Source organism: Amphibalanus amphitrite, unplaced genomic scaffold, assembly GCF_019059575.1.
Source record: "Amphibalanus amphitrite isolate SeventyFive unplaced genomic scaffold, NRLGWU_Aamphi_draft 001767F_arrow, whole genome shotgun sequence".
Lineage (NCBI taxonomy): Eukaryota > Metazoa > Arthropoda > Thecostraca > Balanomorpha > Balanidae > Amphibalanus > Amphibalanus amphitrite.
Genome location: NW_024883260.1, coordinates 66773 through 84732, shown reverse-complemented (window position 1 = coordinate 84732; position 17960 = coordinate 66773).

Genomic DNA, 17960 nt, shown 5'->3' with positions numbered 1-17960 from the left:
AAGCCGACATCATTTTTCTCCAAAAATATCACAATTTCGTGCCTGAAATATGATAACTTTTTTTGCTATTAGGCATTTTCCTGAATAAGTGAAAGGGGGCATCTTACCCCACAGGGTGGGAAAGACGCCCCCTGGCGTTGGGAAAGATGCCCTCTACACTATAAATGACATAAATGGGCACGTGAATCGCCTGAACGAATCAGATAGTCCCTTCGAGCCTGCAGTAGACACCAAACGTCATCGTAAGGTCCCTCAAAAGTAGTCGTAAGGGGCTTCAGAGGTCATCGTTTTGGCCATCATAGTCCAGCGCGGCCAAACAAGCCTCCGTGGTGGCGTTCGGAGACCACTGTGGGGCCCTTGTAGGTCTTCATGATGCTTGAGGGCCTTCGAGCCCATCGTGGGGACCTCAGATGCCAGCGCGGCCGCCCGTGGAGCCAACGTGGGAGCCCTCAAAGGATGTCGTGAGGGGCCCTGGAGCCAATAATGGGGCCCACAGAGGCCGTCGTGAGGGCTCTCAGAGTCAGATGCCGCCCAAAAAGTCGCTGTGTGGGCCGAGAGACCGGCATGGGGAGCACCCGACCGTACTGGACTCTCAATAGTCCCAGATCGGCTTTTGTCTCTCATCACAAGTATGTAATAAATGATTTGACGGGCTGCTTGAAGGACAGCCTACGGATTTAGGGGGGCGTCTTTCCCCATCAGGACAGGGGGCATCTTACCCCAAGGTACTGAAGTTACATTAAATCAGTACAATTTGTTAGCCATAAAACTACACCCTGAAACAAATTGTCTGGGACACAGTACACGCATGTTAATGTATCACGACTATAGCAAGGGACGCAAAAATTATCTACCTTCTTTGATATTTGCAATGTGTTGACACGAATATATTTTTTGAAAGCAGCAAATAAAAAACATGCAATCACCAGCCAGCCGTTGCCCAACTGAGCTTCGCAACTTTTTGTGCAGTTAACAAGGCAGGCTTCCGCTTTACGCTAAGAACGTTAATTTCCAGGTTCGATGCTTTGTTTCGCCGCTAGAGGGGGTGGGGCGTCTTTCCCACCCTGGGCATCTTACCCCACTCTCCCCTACTATTTATATTGAGACGGAAACCCTGTGACCTTCGCTGCTCCCAGGTGGCGCCAATGTCAACAGTGACAGGACATCTTAATCAGGCGGCTAACGCAGGCGAGGGACATGTTTCATCCACGCCTCGAAGGCGTAACAAGCGCTCAGATTGACTAAATTAGGCTCGCACTGACAAGAAGGGGAGCTGGAAACAGACTGCAGGAGGGAAACCGATCGATCCATGCATACTTTGCATACTATACGTTTTTTTATAAACCTTTGTTGCAACGCAATGACGGATGTCATACCATATAGAGTAATGGAAGGTGTTGTTGCATATATATTACATTATGACATAAATTACGTAGTGTTATTCATTACACTATTGTTATACTTTGACGGCAGACATCGCGCTTCTATTGTCTGCATTAAAACAGTCTTCATAATAATGCTTACTACTTAGCATTACAGGCACCATCAACAAATTAGTTCGGGTTTGTTTTGTTGACCATACGAATGACACCAAAGTTGAGTAATATGCAACATCAATATATGACGTATTTCTGCTCTATCTATTAGCACGGGTCTCGGTTTTTATGTCGGCACCGGTTTGTAGAGTAACCGTGCAGCTCGCTTCCTGGTTTAACCGGTTGAAAGCTCGCTAAAAGTCGGGTGGTGCTGGCTTGGCGACAGCCATGACCCCAATATTGGCAGTATGTAGTGAATTTCTCCGAACCACTTTGCAGACAACACACACAGTTTTTTTGCGATACTTTCTGGTGATGTCTAGCCGACGAGACCCTGCCTATACTCTGTTCCGTTTCAAGTTTGCAGCCGAAGTGCCCTGCTGAAAGCGGTGCGTGATTTCTGTATATACAGTTCTTACCAGGGTATATAGAACAACGGGTACACCAACGACGCGGAAAGCGCCCATTTTACCTGGATAAGTTACATGGTAGGCGATATATTTTTTGAATATGGAAAAAATAGAGTATTCTATTCTGACGAGTAAAGTCAAATTCATAAAGCAGTTATTTTTAAATTGTATGTACCAGAAATAACATACTGACCATAGTTTAAAACTTAGTCTAAACTTGAGAGCAAATGAAATGGATGGCTGTGATGAGCATCGTTATATATACTATGTAATACGAGAAGTAGTAGCCTTTGCTCATATTAATGTTCAAATAATTCACAAAATGTAATATCCAATTTTTAATATATCCAATTTTGTGAATTATTTGAACATTAATATGAGCAAAGGCTACTACTTCTCGTATTACTTAGTCTAAACTTAGTTGAAAAGCGTATAGTTGATACTAAGATGGAAGGAATTAATGGAAGGCGGAAATGGCGCAGCTGTTTCATTCTTAAAATGTGTTCGCAAGCAGGATTTACGTGATACTAGCGACATCTATATAATTGGGAACGCTGATTGGCTGACCGAGTCCGTGAGCAGTATCACTAATGTACGCCAGTACAGGGTAGAGGTAATGTGCGCATGTGCAGGAACTTGTGCTCTTATGGAGGGACTTTTGGTACCTCGGGCAGCGCCCAATGCTTTTTGGACCTGTTATGGCCTCCGCATCGAAAAACGCTAGATAAAATGGTTGTAGAGGAAGCTTGAGGCTACCTTTCCCCACAATAATATTGGCACTTTATCTTTTAGCTTACGTGTGAGGCTCGCTTGAAAAAGGTCGATTTAACATGGAAACCCTATGGGGTAGTAGTTTTTGAGCGCCCATTTGGCCTAATGCTACCAACTGTTACTGGCTACCCCTGGTTCTTACATTTTAACCCGCGACCTGGTGGGGGGGGGGCTATTTTTTGCCCCCCCTCCAGACTTTTCGATATATCTCCAGAGCCACTGCGCCGATCGTCACCAAACTTTCAGTACCCTCCCGGACATCAATTTTACACATTGTGACCAAAAATTTTCCCAAAGGCTATGATAGGTTGGCCGGAAATGACGTCAGAGTGACGTCATGTTCTGCCGTTTTCGACCCAAAAAAGGGTTTCGCGGGAAGAGCTGTCAGGCCTATAGCTTTGCAAATACAGAAAAATGATACAGACATAAAAGCTGTAGAATGGACAGGGCTACAAAACTGCTATCTCGGATTTTTGAAATTTTTGGATTTTGACCCCCAAAAATAAAAAAATAGATTTTTTGAATATAATAGCCAAAAAATCCAAACAATTTTTTGAATTTCGAAAAAAAACCGGAATATATGTGATAGTCCTTACCGCCTTCTATCTACATACCAAATTTGAGATCGATACCTCTTTTTTTGGCCAAGTTATAGCGAAAAAACTGTTCAAAATTGATGACGTCAAATTTTCAAACTCAATTTTCAGCAATTCTAGACCTCGTAGCGCAAAACAAAGACCACCATTAGACTCCCCGTGACGAGCTGCATCGAATCAATACCCATTTTATGCAAAAATATCAACTTTGAAATTTGACCTTTTTTGACCTGAACTTGACCTGACCTCCACCAGAAAGTGACCTAAACCGTACCTGATAGTCTTATAACGAACACCATTGAGCTGGAAATGAAAAACTGGCCATAAAACATGCATCGCATAACCTTAGTAAAGTTGGGTTCATGTGGTGACCCTTGGTGACCTTTGGTGACCTGACCTGTGACCTGACCTGGTATGACCAGTGACCTCTAACAGCAACATATCTACTAGGCAACTGACGCCCTATCGCTGATTCGCGACAAAATGCGTTTTCCTCGGTGTTATAGCGCATTCCCTAGAAGACCCGTGAACGGTGAAACATTTCATCTTTGACCTGACCTGTGACGTCATCGGTGACCCCAAGGTCAATAAAATTTGGTTTCCCTCGACAAATTTGACAGGCCTTTCGAACGCCGTTTGAATTTTTCGGATCCGTCCAGTAGTTTCGGAGATACGAGGGGGGGGGGGGGCAAAAAATAGCCCCCCCACCAGGTCGCGTTATAAACAGACCCCACCAGGGCGCGGGTTAAGACGCAAATTCTTAAGCGGAGGAGCGATCTGCGGAAGAAACTCCAACTGCAAGCTTGATATGGAACAGACTATAGATCCAGCGTTTGTGATGTTACTGAATTCAGAAATGGAAAGTTGTGTTAAATATTGAGCATGAGAAAATTTTATTCATTTGGATGTACCTATATCGGCGGCGAAGTGATGCAGCGCATTGATGTTTGAAATGCATGACAAGATCTTTAATACCAATTAGGGGAAGTTGGGGGAACGCCGAATACTTTTTTTCTGACGCCCGTAGCACGCAAGGTAGACAACATAAGCTATTCTTGTTGGCGTCATTCGAGAGGCCAGTCTTTTGCCTTTCAAACATACCAGGCGCATTTGATGAATTCGCATACCGTTAAGCGCACAAACTAAAAATATCAAAGAAGTGACTTTTTCGGCGTTGCCCCGGACTGCGGGGAAAGCCGAAAATGGGAGAAATGATCTACGGGGAATGCCGCCATTGATGTTTTGCCACTTTATCTCAAACTTTATCCAGAATTTATCAAAGCTGACACGCGTTTTAAGAGCTTGAGGACGCTTGGTGCACACTGGAAGTTATAATTGTGTGCCATATAATAAGAAAATGCCAGGTAAATAATTCCTTATAGGTAACAGGCCGTTGTGTCGGTTGAAAGTGTAATTTGTGTGACTAAAAATTCGCGTTGCTATTCTACAGCAGTAAAGTCCACGTAGCGTGCTTTAACGTGCGTAATTGCACGTTTTCGGCATTACCCCAGCCAGCCATACTTGCATTTGCAGGCCCATAACTTTTCAACGTACCGTATAAATTTCAAATAGGCAGCACACTTATGCAAAGACATGCTGAAGATTACTTGACCGAATTGGCCAGACAAACGGTAGCATAATGAATAAGAAATGCAGCTTCAAAGGCGCATGTAGTACAAGAAACGCGTACCTTGAAAACGCTCTTGGCGCCCTCACAGCCGAAGTATTCCGAATGACGACTCGTAACAAACATGCGATAATTGTAGTCAAGCTTCAGAGCATCACTGACAGGTGGCATCCATGTCTTACGGTTTTCGAAATATCTCGAATTTCGGCTTTGCCCCAACTCCGGCATTGCCCCAACTTCCCCTATAGTTTTATCCCAGAAGCCACTACACCATATGCCAACAAAGCATGCAGTCCCTATGGATGACGACAATCCCCTACAACAAAGCCCACGCTATTTCCTTCCTACAACATTATGGTCATTGCCCTGTCAGAAACACGAGTACACTGAACGCCCGCGACAGTCTTTTGCGCATTCAGCGTCCCTTTGAATCCAACATTGGGTGTAAAATAACCCACAATTCCAGCAGGATCGATTCTGCAGACGATTTTGGATTCACATGCACAAGTTCAAAGACATGTCGCAGACTGTTGGACTCTGGGGAAGATATGCTTCGAATAATGTCCCCGGAGTGTAATGGATGTCTGACTTACAATCTGCCCCCGGGCAATGGCCGTTTGAGTGGCCAGTGCCCGCAGGGCACCGCCTAAACGACAAACCGCCCGCAGTCGTCCAGTCACCCTCGGGCAACCGGTCAGCCCTCAACTTGAGCAATTGATGTGAAATTAGGAGACCAGACATCGGGCCGGCTGCTGCAAAGTTCTTTGGGGTGTTATCTGCGAGAAAGGATTGCCAGTTGGTCTGGTGTTCGACGGCAGTACGTTCTTCTTCTTGTGCTCCAGGGTCATGCCACAACACTTTTGATTACATCATAAAGAGCCTCAGGACAATAATGACGCGTGATGCGCCACAATCGTTTCCTCATTTATTTGCAGTTATCCTTGATAAAGGTTGCCATTAAAAAGCTTTTTTCAAACAGTTACAAATAATAAAAATCAGCGATGACGTTAATCTACAACGAACACCGAAGTATCTCACGAACTACAGTTGACTTTGCCTTTAACCTTCAAAATTGCTCTTTAGTGCCTGATTTAGTTCCGTGTCCGGTGGGTTTTCTCGATTGGTTCACTTTTCTTTACCTAAGCTTTAGTGGGCAACCGGGTATTATGCTGAAGATCCTTTTGTAGTAGGTATTGTGGATAGTTTATGAAACAAACACTAGGTTGTATTTGCTTCCGGCGTATATCAAGGTAGCGATACGAGTTGCTTATTTTCGCTATTGCTGCTGAACAAATAACGAAACTATAACAGCCCATAACAGCCCGCTGACATTCTAATTCAATTTAGACATGTTATTAGTGATGTACGACTGTTTTACTGTCGTTGGGACATCACGGCAATGTTGACTTATTCAGCTTGTCATCATCATAACTCAAAACAAACGTGCGAATTTAGCAAGTGTGTTGGTCATAAAACAGTGAATATTGGACAGTTTGCTAGGGACGATGCATTAAAAAGTAGGTAAACATGTTACTGATAAATATCGCAACTTTTGTAGATGTATGTGGAGGAGCGCGAGCAAAAAATGACAAACCAAAAAATTTCATAATAACTCAATTATCCTCCATCGTGTATGCAGCCACAAGAAAATCAGATTAGGCTATTGTTTGGAAATTATGCTTCACTTATAATAATCACGCTAGTCAACCACTCTGTTGGTCTTCATCTCAACCATGTAGGGCACACCAGGGCCATCTAAGGAAGGAACAGTCTCTTTTGCGCTAACCAATCAGAGGCGGATCCTGAATGACGTCACTCCTGACCCACGCAAGGGGTACACCCATTCCACCAATCTTTACATCAAAACGTAACCGTTATTATGTGTGCGAAAGTCCAACCCATTTAAGCTCAGTATCTACCTGCCTGTCAGATACTGATCAAATCAATACCCGGTGTAAACATAATAAAAATCCTCACAGATTTAAAGTACTCGTACGCTCATCTAATGCAGTTCAGATCATAGGTATGCACTGTATTCGAACTGCATCTTCATTCTGTATAGGTATTCTATGCAATTACTTATCCATCTGCTCAGCTGTTATAATAGATACTTAAACATACACAAACAAACAAACAAACAAACAAACAAACAAACAAACAAACAAACAAACAAACAAACAAACAAACAAACAAACAAACAAACAAACAAACAAACAAACAAACAAACAAACAAACACAAGCAAAGCACATAAACCACCGTGACGAGCGTCAAGCCCTCATGACTCAAGCCATGCCTCCCATTTCTACATTCCCTTCTCTCGAACCTCATCCCCCTGCATAGAACTACATTTTCGGCCGTTGTTATTGTACGCTTTCTTTTGTGGCCGCGATGCATTCTTCTCTCAATCATTTCGACCGGCCGCGTTTTGCGCTGGAGCTCATTTTCATGCAATAAACAGCCTGGACCGTTCTGATAAGAGCAGCTGGATGGTAGCATGAATATTGATCAGCACAGCGGCAATGAGAGACCCGGAGAGAAAGCTTCACATCAGAGGAAGGCAAATGACGCAAAACTGGATAAATGAGACATGAAGAACGGCCTATATACTTACAGGGTGATTTGGAAAGATGATAGTTTTGAGGTTGATGGAAGAGGTGCGGGGCGATTGTTGTCTGTGTATCTGCAAAATGTTAAAGCGAAGTTACGATTTACGAATGAGCCTTCTTTCTACACACAGTTCATCATCATCATCATACTTATCATAGTTATGATAGAGAGACTCAATCATCTTGAGGTTCATCGACAATATAGTAACTCTCATAAATTCCCAAAATGCCGGATACATACAAAACAGTCACGTCGTTTTTTAATCCACGCCCTGGCAGGACATTTTTTCATAACACGGCCTGGCAGGGGGCAGGCGATGCGACCCCCCTCGCGATTGGCTCTTATGTCACCTAGAAACACCAAGTTTGGTAAGTCGGTGGGCCCCCTGAATTTCTCGCTGCGGTGCAAATTTGGCTGCTCATAGGTCAATATTTAGGGGGGTTGGGGGGGGTATAGATATAAAAATTTCGCTAAAACAGGTCAAAAGTTTTTCGTTTATAACTTTTGATCTAATTAAGATAGAGCAAAAATAAAAGCACCAGTGAACTCAGCACGTTAAGGCAGGTCGATTGGTATACTTTTTAGCTTCCCTTAGTGTACTGAAAGTTTTTCGGTAATTATTAAGTAAACTTTAATTAATTAATTAAGTTCAAGTCAACCGAATTGCATCATACCGCATATCATTCGATTTGGCTGATCATCAGGAACACAATGACACCATTTTTTATAGCTCTAGCGTCATTATGTCCCAAGTTATTGGCAAAGACGTCATTTGACCTCAGTTGACCTCATTTGACCTGACCCATGGATAAGTACACCAAACAAAGAAGCACCAAGTGACCTGCTGTGGTTTGCTGTGGTACTGTGGTTTCAAAGCACAAAAGTGATTGAACAAAGCGGATATCTCCAGCATTTTCCGAATTTAGTATTTTCCCATAGGCTTAACACGCGCAGTGGAAGGGTTGCGAGTACTACGCCCAGTGGAAGGGGGGGGGCGGATGTCGCCCCCCCCTAAGATCTCAGCTCCCACTGGAGCTAGAAAAACGAAATTTGGAGGGTAGGTGGGGGCTATGGGGAACTCTGTTGTGTGTGAATTTCATGACCATAGGTCAATATCTTCAAGGTCAAATGAGGTCAAATGTGGTCAAATCTGCCATATGAGCGACTTTTTTGCGTTTACACGCCGATAACTCAAAAAGTTACCGGCCGATTTTCTTTTTTCTTTCATTATACGAAAGAACAAACATTTGTGAGTATGTATGGTGAATTTCTAGATGATCCAACAATAAATATGGCAGTTAGAAGCCTGCTAAGGGTAAGATGTCGCCGCCTGAAGCGGGATCGGCCGACGCGGGAAACGCGGCAATCACAATTTTGTGTTTACACACTCATAACTCAAGTTGTTACCGGCCGATTTTCGAAATTCTTTGACCATATGATTGCCTGTACATTTCTCAGTCCTCTCACTGAATTTGACGCGAATCTAATATAATCAGCGGTAAGGAGCTCGATGTAAAGACGGAACCGTCCCGCCCCGGCACAGTCTACAATTCAGGCGGCGCGTAACGGCTAGCGCCGGCCGCCGCGCCGCCGCGCCGCCGCGGCGGCAGGATGTTTGACTTTACACCGCTATTACTAGAAAAGTTGTGAGCCGATTTTCTTATTTCTTGCACGAGAAGATCCGCAATTCAATTTGGGACAGGTAGCCGAAATTTCACATTGATATTATGTTTGCGGCGCGAGTTATTGGCGAAAAACAGGAGGGGTGGGCGAAATCCGCCCCCCCTTCCACTGCGCGTGTTAACATTACGACATAATGACCTCTAACTGACCTCAGGTCAGTGACCTAAAAAAAAAACGAACTAAATGTTATACAACTCGGTGAATTTAGCACATCCTGAAAGTTTGAAGGAAATCAGTCCGAAACTGTGAGTTGGACAGGTGTAAAAAGAAATTTGAAATTTGACCATGACATTGTACTGGTTTTTCTGATCTGGTGACCTGACCTAAGGTCACCCGGACCTGAAATTTTTCAGGCCATATGTAAAAAGGTTGCCCCATAGGCTGTGCTAAATTTGGCGGCACTGCGCGCGGCCGTTTTTAGGCTATCTTCGAAAAACCCTAGGGGGGGGGGGGTCGCATCGACCCCCCTGCCAGGGGGGTTAAATGGCAAAACTCGCAACTAACGTTTTGAAGTTTACAACCAAACAATTCGGGGGTTAGAAACTTGTTTCCCAAACTGAAAACTATATTAACTTATTGCCCAGACTGAAAACGGACCAATGCGGGAACTTGATCCTTCCCCAGTCTGAAAGCAGAGCCGCCTGTAGCGTTTCGTATTCATAGGGTCAAGATGGAACCGTGGCATCGCCTGCAGTCTTGTCTCTGTCGTGCCGCATTCGATGTTGTTTTTCCTGCTATGGTGTTGAAAGTGGCGAGACGAAATGTAACAGGGTTTTACCCTCGCCCTGGCAGGGGGTCGATGCGATCCACTTGAAGTTTGTTTTTGCGATGGGGCCGAAGTATTAGTCGGATCGTGCTGAAATTTTCAATAGCCTCTGGGGTATCTTTTGCGCAGCTTTTGGTAAACAAATATTTACGGTTCATGTCAGATCACCGAGCTATGACGTCGTAATACATAGGTGCAATCTCCGACGGTTTTTTTTTTTTTGACAAAATCGTAGGGGAGAACGGGGCGATTTGGCCGCTCTTTTATAAAAACGATATTTTGAGAAAACCAGCGCACGTTTGGTCGATTTCTTCATGGAGGGGTGTGTGGCGTTCAATTGCTGTTCCGGCCTATTACTTGCATCATGCCGGGACATCTCGTTTCGGTAGTAATTAATCGTTCTTTCAAAGACTGCACGGCGGCCAAATGACCCCGGTACCGGGGTCATTTGGCCGGGGGAGTGGGGTCATTTGGCCGGGCCTGTTATTCATAGACCTATAGTCTATACCCACTACAGAGCTGAGACAACCTGAAATATTGACGCCCAAGATTGTGCTTAGCTCATGATTTTGGATTGACTCGACTCATGACTGATGTGACGATCCAGATGCCCCAATGCTGACCCAAATGATGAGCATCGTGACTCATCTTTGGTTCGCCTAATTCTTCAAAGGACTAAGCTTACACTCGATTCATTTGAATCAGTGCAAGTGATGAGCCACATTTGATTTACGAGCTTACGACGCATGAGTTAAAACAACAGCCAACAGTAATGGCTGCCAAATCGTGGATTGCTTTAGACGACAATTGCACTGCAAAAAGTCCTTTGTGCACGAGTTTTTGTTTATTTCAAACTCTGTCGTAAACATGAAATAAAAACGATTCCAGCAGGCCCCGTCTTCGACCCAGCACTTAAACACATCCACTGTAAAATACTGTCCCGACGGCATGGACACATGTCCAGTCATCACTGCGCTTCACCGTTCTTCACCTTTGCGCCCCTGGTTCTTCGACGGTCCAGCTCCCGACGTTCGATGGTTCGACAGTCCAGCTTGTGGACCCCGCTTTTCGCTCATCGCCATACGTGCCTGTTGCCAGGCATCGGTAGGATTGTGATTGCAGGATTGCAAAATCCTGATTGCATTCCTTTTTGGTGGATTGCACCTGGATTTGAAATCCATTCCAAAAAACAGGATTTGATTGCGGATTGGATTGCATCATACTTCCAACTTTTGCAATCCAATCCGGATTTTGTTTGATTAGTGCTTTGAAATGGTTTGTTGCGATTGAAAATTATGAGATCGGCTTCATCGGCTTAATGTACTTTGCTATCAAGGGCTTTACATCGAAACTTGAAATAATTTAAACGCTTTTAATTTAAATGCTCAAAATAATATACGCTGACAAACTACATAGGAAGGGCAAAATTACGTATTTGAGGGCGAGTTTTAGAAATATAAAACACTGGTTGGGTAGAGGTTTAAATGTGGGGGTGTTTGAGGCAAAAAATATTTCCAATAAAATACCTGAGCCTTAGATAGGAATTACTCGCAAGACTAGGCACTAGAAATGGGTGATTTGGGGATGGAGGCACGGCCCTATGCCCCCCCTCCCTCCCCCAGATCCACTAGTGCACATAATAATACAACAGGATTGCAAAAAAGGATTGCGGATTTGATCACAATCCAAGTGAAAAAAGGGGATTGCGGGTAAGAATGCAATCCACTTCGACACTAGGAATGTGGATTGGGAATGCAATCCTTTCAAAAGGGATTTTACCGATGCCTGCCTGTTGCTCGTCCTCCAAAGCCGTCCGCTCCGGGCTGCTAGTCAAGATTTTAGAACGCCCTTTCTTCCGACCGGCTTTTTGAATGTTGATGCGCAGCTGCGGAAGTGGTCGGATGGACTCCATGGGCTTCCGACAAGCGACTGGGACAAGGCGACAGCAGGCGGCTGGAGCACGGCCGCGGCAGGCAGCTGGAGCACGGCCGCGGCAGGCAGCTGGAGCACGGCCGGTCCCGGGGCTGGCGGCTGGAGCACAGCCGCGGCAGGCGGCTGGAGCACGGCCGAGGCTGGCGGCTGGAGCACGGCCGCGGCAGGCAGCTGGAGCACGGCCGAGGCCGCGGCGTGCTGATCTGCCGTCGCTGGGGCAACAACCGATACGAAGACCGCCGTCGGCGCAAATTCTTCTTCGTCGAAAACCGGTTGAGCGGCGATATCCCGGCCGCTTCGAATGCTCTTCCGCGTGAAGGTGGCGTCTTAGGCACGACGAAAAATCGGCGCCACCTGGTAGAGGACGATGTGACGTCCCGGGTTCACCATCTGCCGCCGGGTGCCGAAAGCCAATCAGCGGACACCTTGGTTAGGTCGTTCCTTGAATTTAGACTCCGCCGCATTACCATCTTCAGTGGCAGAACTTAGCCAGCGCAGCGCGTCGCTCGCAGACTAGGCAAAAAATCAACTGAGTCACTGCAGGCGGCCAATTCGCCCCGTATGGGGCGGCCAATTTACCCCAATATGACATTTTTAGGAAAAGGGGTCCGCAGACAAGCGAAAATTGTTACTTAACCCTCGCATGTGTGCGGCGTTTGCCAGCTTCTAATGTGTAGGGGGGGGGGGGGGTCGGTTGGACCCCCCCTTGCCGTTTGGCCCCTGATCGAGCTAGAGCTTCGCGGAAAAAACGAGCGTGTTGCCCGTGACGAGAGGAAGCCGATGATACCCAATTTTAAGGTCCTAGGTCATTGGTTGACCTTCCAGGTCAGGTCAATGACCCAAAGTCGGGAAAATCGGGACCTGTTAGAAAGTCGTAAAGTGTGGCTGCTAAGGGGTTTTTCGGGGTGCTGATCACGAATATCGTGTTAGTTTTGAGCACAGATGATGTCTTGAAGTATTTAGACCAGGTCGGGTCAGGTCAGGTCAGGTCAACCAGTAGGCGTCGTGACGGGTATTCGTAGTACGTGTCAACCGCCTCTGACAGCTTCGTAACATGTTACGAAGTCACCAAAACTACTTCGTAAATGTTCAAATGGTTGCTAAATTCGAATTCAGCTCCAAAAACTAGCCTAGAAACATGTAAAACTCGAAAAAGTGAACCGAGGTCACCCGAGGTCACCAAAGGTCAATGACCTGACCTGACCTTCAAGTGACTTTGACACCCACGGGAGTAACATCAAATCACATGTTTGAACGTTTGAAACCACGAAAAGCTTGCAAACGCGCGGCTAGTGCGAGCCGACATACGCGAAATCGCGATTCCGGCCAAACATGGTCTCGGAAAAGAGGTCATAGGTCAAAGGTCATTTGGGTCAGGGTCATGAAATTTTCAGGGTAGGTGTAAAATTGATCAATGCGAGGGTACTGAAAGTTTCGTCGCGATCGGCCGCTTTTTACGCGAGTTATTCGCGAAAAACCATGGGGGGGTCCATCCGACCCCCCCTACACATGCGAGGGTTAAACTTGCAAAAGGGTCAGACAGCTCCCTGAATTACCAGATTGTTCTACCAATAGAGTTAAAATTTTTATGTCACCCAAATAAGGATCACCATGCAACTTTTCGTAAAGAAGAAAAAGTTACGTTTTTTAGCCAAAATTCAAATATCGTTGGCTTTACAAAAAACTGGGCGTGACCGAGTTTCCTTAGTTTCTTTCCAAAGTAGTTCTTATGATGGCGGATGGTGCCATATTCAAAAATAATCGCTCGGGGCCGTTAAAACGCGTAGGCATGGGGTGGCCAAAGTGACCCGGGCGGCCAAATGACCCCGTTCTCCCCTCCATACCGTAACTGAACGTGATTTCATCGATAAGAACGAAACTATTCCATGCGATTTATGTCAGAATTTGACTGAACATGAATCTTAACAAGGCCAGGAACCTCGCATGTTCACACGCTGAGCTCCGTAATATGAGCTGTGTTTAGTGGGTTTCTTGAGGTCCTGAATCCGAATCTGTGGTTCAATGTTCACCTAAACGCCTTTAAATTGTTCCTTGACCTTAACAAGGTAAACCCAGGTCAATTGCCTAAATTGAACTTTGAAGAAGGTGAAAGGAATGTTCTCGCCGGTGGCGGGTGTGACCTGTGTTCCCGGGGCTGCGTCACGCCAGTAATGACTAGAATGCAGTGAACTATGCATCATTTTGTTGCTAATTCATTGAGAAACACGGTCGTGAAAGTTTCATGTCGCTATCCATATAGTCGCCAATATTGGCTAAGTAACTTGAAAAATTATAGCTTTTCTCCAAAACTTGAAACCTTTGACCAGTCATAACAGGGTCAAATATCGACCTAGGGTAAAAAAAAAAAACATATACCACCATTCCCGAGTACTCGTTAAGAGCAATCGAATGGTCTTTGATGCGAAGCACTACGACGCTTAATTAGTTTTCAAACACCAGGGGGGGATAAAGGTCGCATCGACCCCATTGCCAGGCCGCGTTATGAATTAAATGCGCTGCCTCCCTGATCACGGGAGATCAGCCTCGTTACCCAGCCTGGCGTGAGTGCTCTTTGTATGATGTGCTTATGTTGAATAAACATTCAACTTGAAAAAAACGCCCTGCCAGGGCGAGGATTAAGACGTTTGCGTCAATAAATCCGATTAGAGAAGTGCTTCTATAATCTATCTATTAATCTATCTATATTATCTGCCTAATCTATTGCTGTATTATTTTGTAAAGTGTCATGTGCAGGTTCGATTGGCAGAAACCTAAACATTTGCTACACTTACGAACTTTTTCTCTGCAGCAAGAGCGACCGGGGAGATGTGACGTCATGATTTAGGTGTCCAATCTCTGAACAAGTGACCAATCAGTTGGCCCAGTTTTAAACTGCAGTCCACTTGCGCTAATCTTCAGTCTGCCTCATCAAGAAGTTAGCAAATGAGCTTAGTAAATACAAGTGCCGTCAAACTGATTATCACTTAGCAGTAGAGCACCAACTTTGAGCAGAGATCTCAGCTCTAGGCCTGAATAGCCAGATAACGGAATGAAATGTAATTTGTGTAGGTCACCATTTGCAGTGCAAATCTCGGTCATATTACGGCTGTATTTTTAGACATTCAAAGGACTGGTGATAAGCAAAAAGCAAAGTAACAAAAAACAGCACTTGGGTATAGCTTCATGACAATCAAATGATCATAAAGACACCTTTCTTTGCAAAATAAGTGTTTTGTAACAACTTTCAAATCCAAGCAAAAGTTGTTAATGAGTTAATTCGTCTTCGCATACAATGTATTTGTTACTCGCCATGGAGGCGTACGCTTGGGACATGCACACATCATTCACGTTTCTCACAAGGTAGTGCTTTGCAAGTGCAACATACAACAACGTGGTTAGTGATCAGTGGAATGTTCACTTTATGGCCGGATGTGGCGAGCTGGAATGTTTGTTCTCTGATTTAGGGCTATGGCATGTTTGTAGGCACATATCAGTGAGATCAAGTCGAGCTAAAACAAATCGTTAGCTGAAATAGAGCTTTTATTGGAAGCGAAATTGACTTAGATATTGATAACGTTTGCCTGCACGAAGGCTGCCAAAACAAATATGACATTACGATCCAGGCAACTAGAGATCAAATACCAAGTTATTGACGATTGATGTAAAATATTTGTTAATTTTGTTATAATTATAATGCAAAATTTAACAACCATACGGCGTGCTTTAGTGAATTCTTTCCGCAAATCTAAATACCTGTCAACAAGTATTACAGCCACATTTATTTTAACCATAGTCCAGCAATCACTGATCACCCGACACCACACGACACATACTCGTATCAACCCTCACCGTTCATATTCGGCTTACCTTGCGCTGTCGTATTGTGTCGACTTCTTCAGCAGTTTCTGCTTCTTTCTCTACCGACGACTTCCAACCCAAGTCCTTGTCTCAAGCGTTTCCTCAACACCGCCACCCTATCCAACGTCCTATCTCGAGCAGCCTGCAGATACAGTGGAGCCCGTGGCGGCCACCCGCTGGTACAGTCACACCCGCCTGGCACCAACGACGCCAGCCGAATGCCCGGTCAGCCGCGCCGAGCGCCTGAGGGCATGTTTGGCAGCTCAGCGCGCGCATCTAGCCCCGGCAGCGAAACCACAGGCATCTTTAGATAAAAGTGTGGAACTTTTCATGGAAAGGAACTACACTGCATGCGTGGAAACTAGACTTATGCTAGGTCACAGGTCAAAGGTCATTTGATCAGGGTCAAACAATTTTCAGAATTGATGAACAATTGATCAACTCGAGGGCACTGCAAGTTTCGTTGCGATTGGCGGCCTTTTACGCTGGTTACTCGCGAAAAATCGAGGGGGTCTGTTCACCCTCCAGCAAGCGCTAGGGTTAGAACATGCATTAACTGCCTCTCGTGGGGACCATTTTTTGTCATTCTTAATTTATCACCCTGTAACTGTAGACTCGAGCCGCTGGATCATAGTGGGTTTGTCACTACATTATGCATGCCTGTGTGAAAATTGTGGTTGACAACCAGCACAGATTTTGAAGGAAAAAATAGAAAGCGTGAGAAAAAAATTACATTCGACCATGCTCGCAATTCTGCGGAATATTACATGACAAAATACGTAATGGAGGATATCATCATAGGCGTCTTTATGAAAGTTTAAACTTTGTTTTCAATTTTTACAAGCCTGCTTGTAGAAAACATTTGAAATTAACGCATATACCTAGTTACTATTCGACATATTGACATATTGTTATTTTAGGTGCAAAATACAGGCACATTTATTCAACATCCGGTGTCAAACATAACGTTCTGGGTATTTCATTTTTTGTTACCTATTTCTTTCAATAATTATTAAATGCTTCTACGTTCTTCTCGCCGAGCATATCCGCGTTCCCAGCCTTGCAGCGCTGGGTGTGTCCAACATCACTAGCGAAAATCAACAGATGTTTTCACATCCGCGTGTGCTATCAGCCGTTGCAGAATTGCTTAACCCTTGCCCGCACATGCCATTTTCCCATCCTAGAACGCACATGGGGGGGGGGGTTGCCACCCCCCGCGCCATTTCGTTCCTGTTGGAGATATAGCTTAGCGGTAAGACCAAAAAGATTCTTTGGGAAGAGGCGAATCCAATGATACCCAGTTTTACCTTCTCAGGTCAGTCGTTGACCTTCCAGGTCAGGTCAAGCTAAAAAATGTTGCTGTTTTGTGTCACCGTTGGATATCAGGTGCGCTGCTTATCATATAGGTACCGATGACGATGCCGTTTTCTGGTTCCAAGCCAGCTAGAACCTCTTTGTCACACTACCCGACCCGTTTTTTTTGCTGCTGAGGTCATTTCAGGTCAAGTTAGGTCAAGGTCAATTATATGTGTTTGTATGTTTGTGTGTGTCTGTGTGTATACTGATAAGTGCACCGATTGTTTTTGTGTCCATATTACATGAAATCATGATCTGAAAAGCTTTTACCAAAAATGCAGTCAAAAAACTTCACAAAAAGTAAATTTAGCTTGCCTAAAACGCAATTATCTTAGATGACCTAGGTTCACCTTGACCCTGACCTTGACACCTGTACATCGTCGAACAACATGTTCCATGATAGGTGGGAGGTAAGACTGGCAAAAAAGGCCGAAACAAAGGTGTCAAAAGCTCACAAGGCCCATGGCAAACGCAAGATGTTGAGAATTGGCCATTTGGGTCATGACATGACCTGAAAAACAAGGTCATATCTCCGAAATCAAACATCTCAGAAACTAGAAATTTTCAGTGGACTTCAAAAAAGGACAGAGGAGCAGCTATACGAAAAATCAGCCTTCTAGCTTTAAAAATGTTGAGTGCAGAGCAGAAAGACTACCTGGGGGGGGGGGGCAACCAGAACCATCCCCCCCCATGTGCGGGCGAGGGTTAAAAGCGGCTGTCCCAAACGCTGGCCACCTCAACAGGGCACAGCGCACCTCCAGTGCACTTGCTCACTTATCCAACGCCGTGAGTATGAACAAAAGTAGTGCATTACCCAG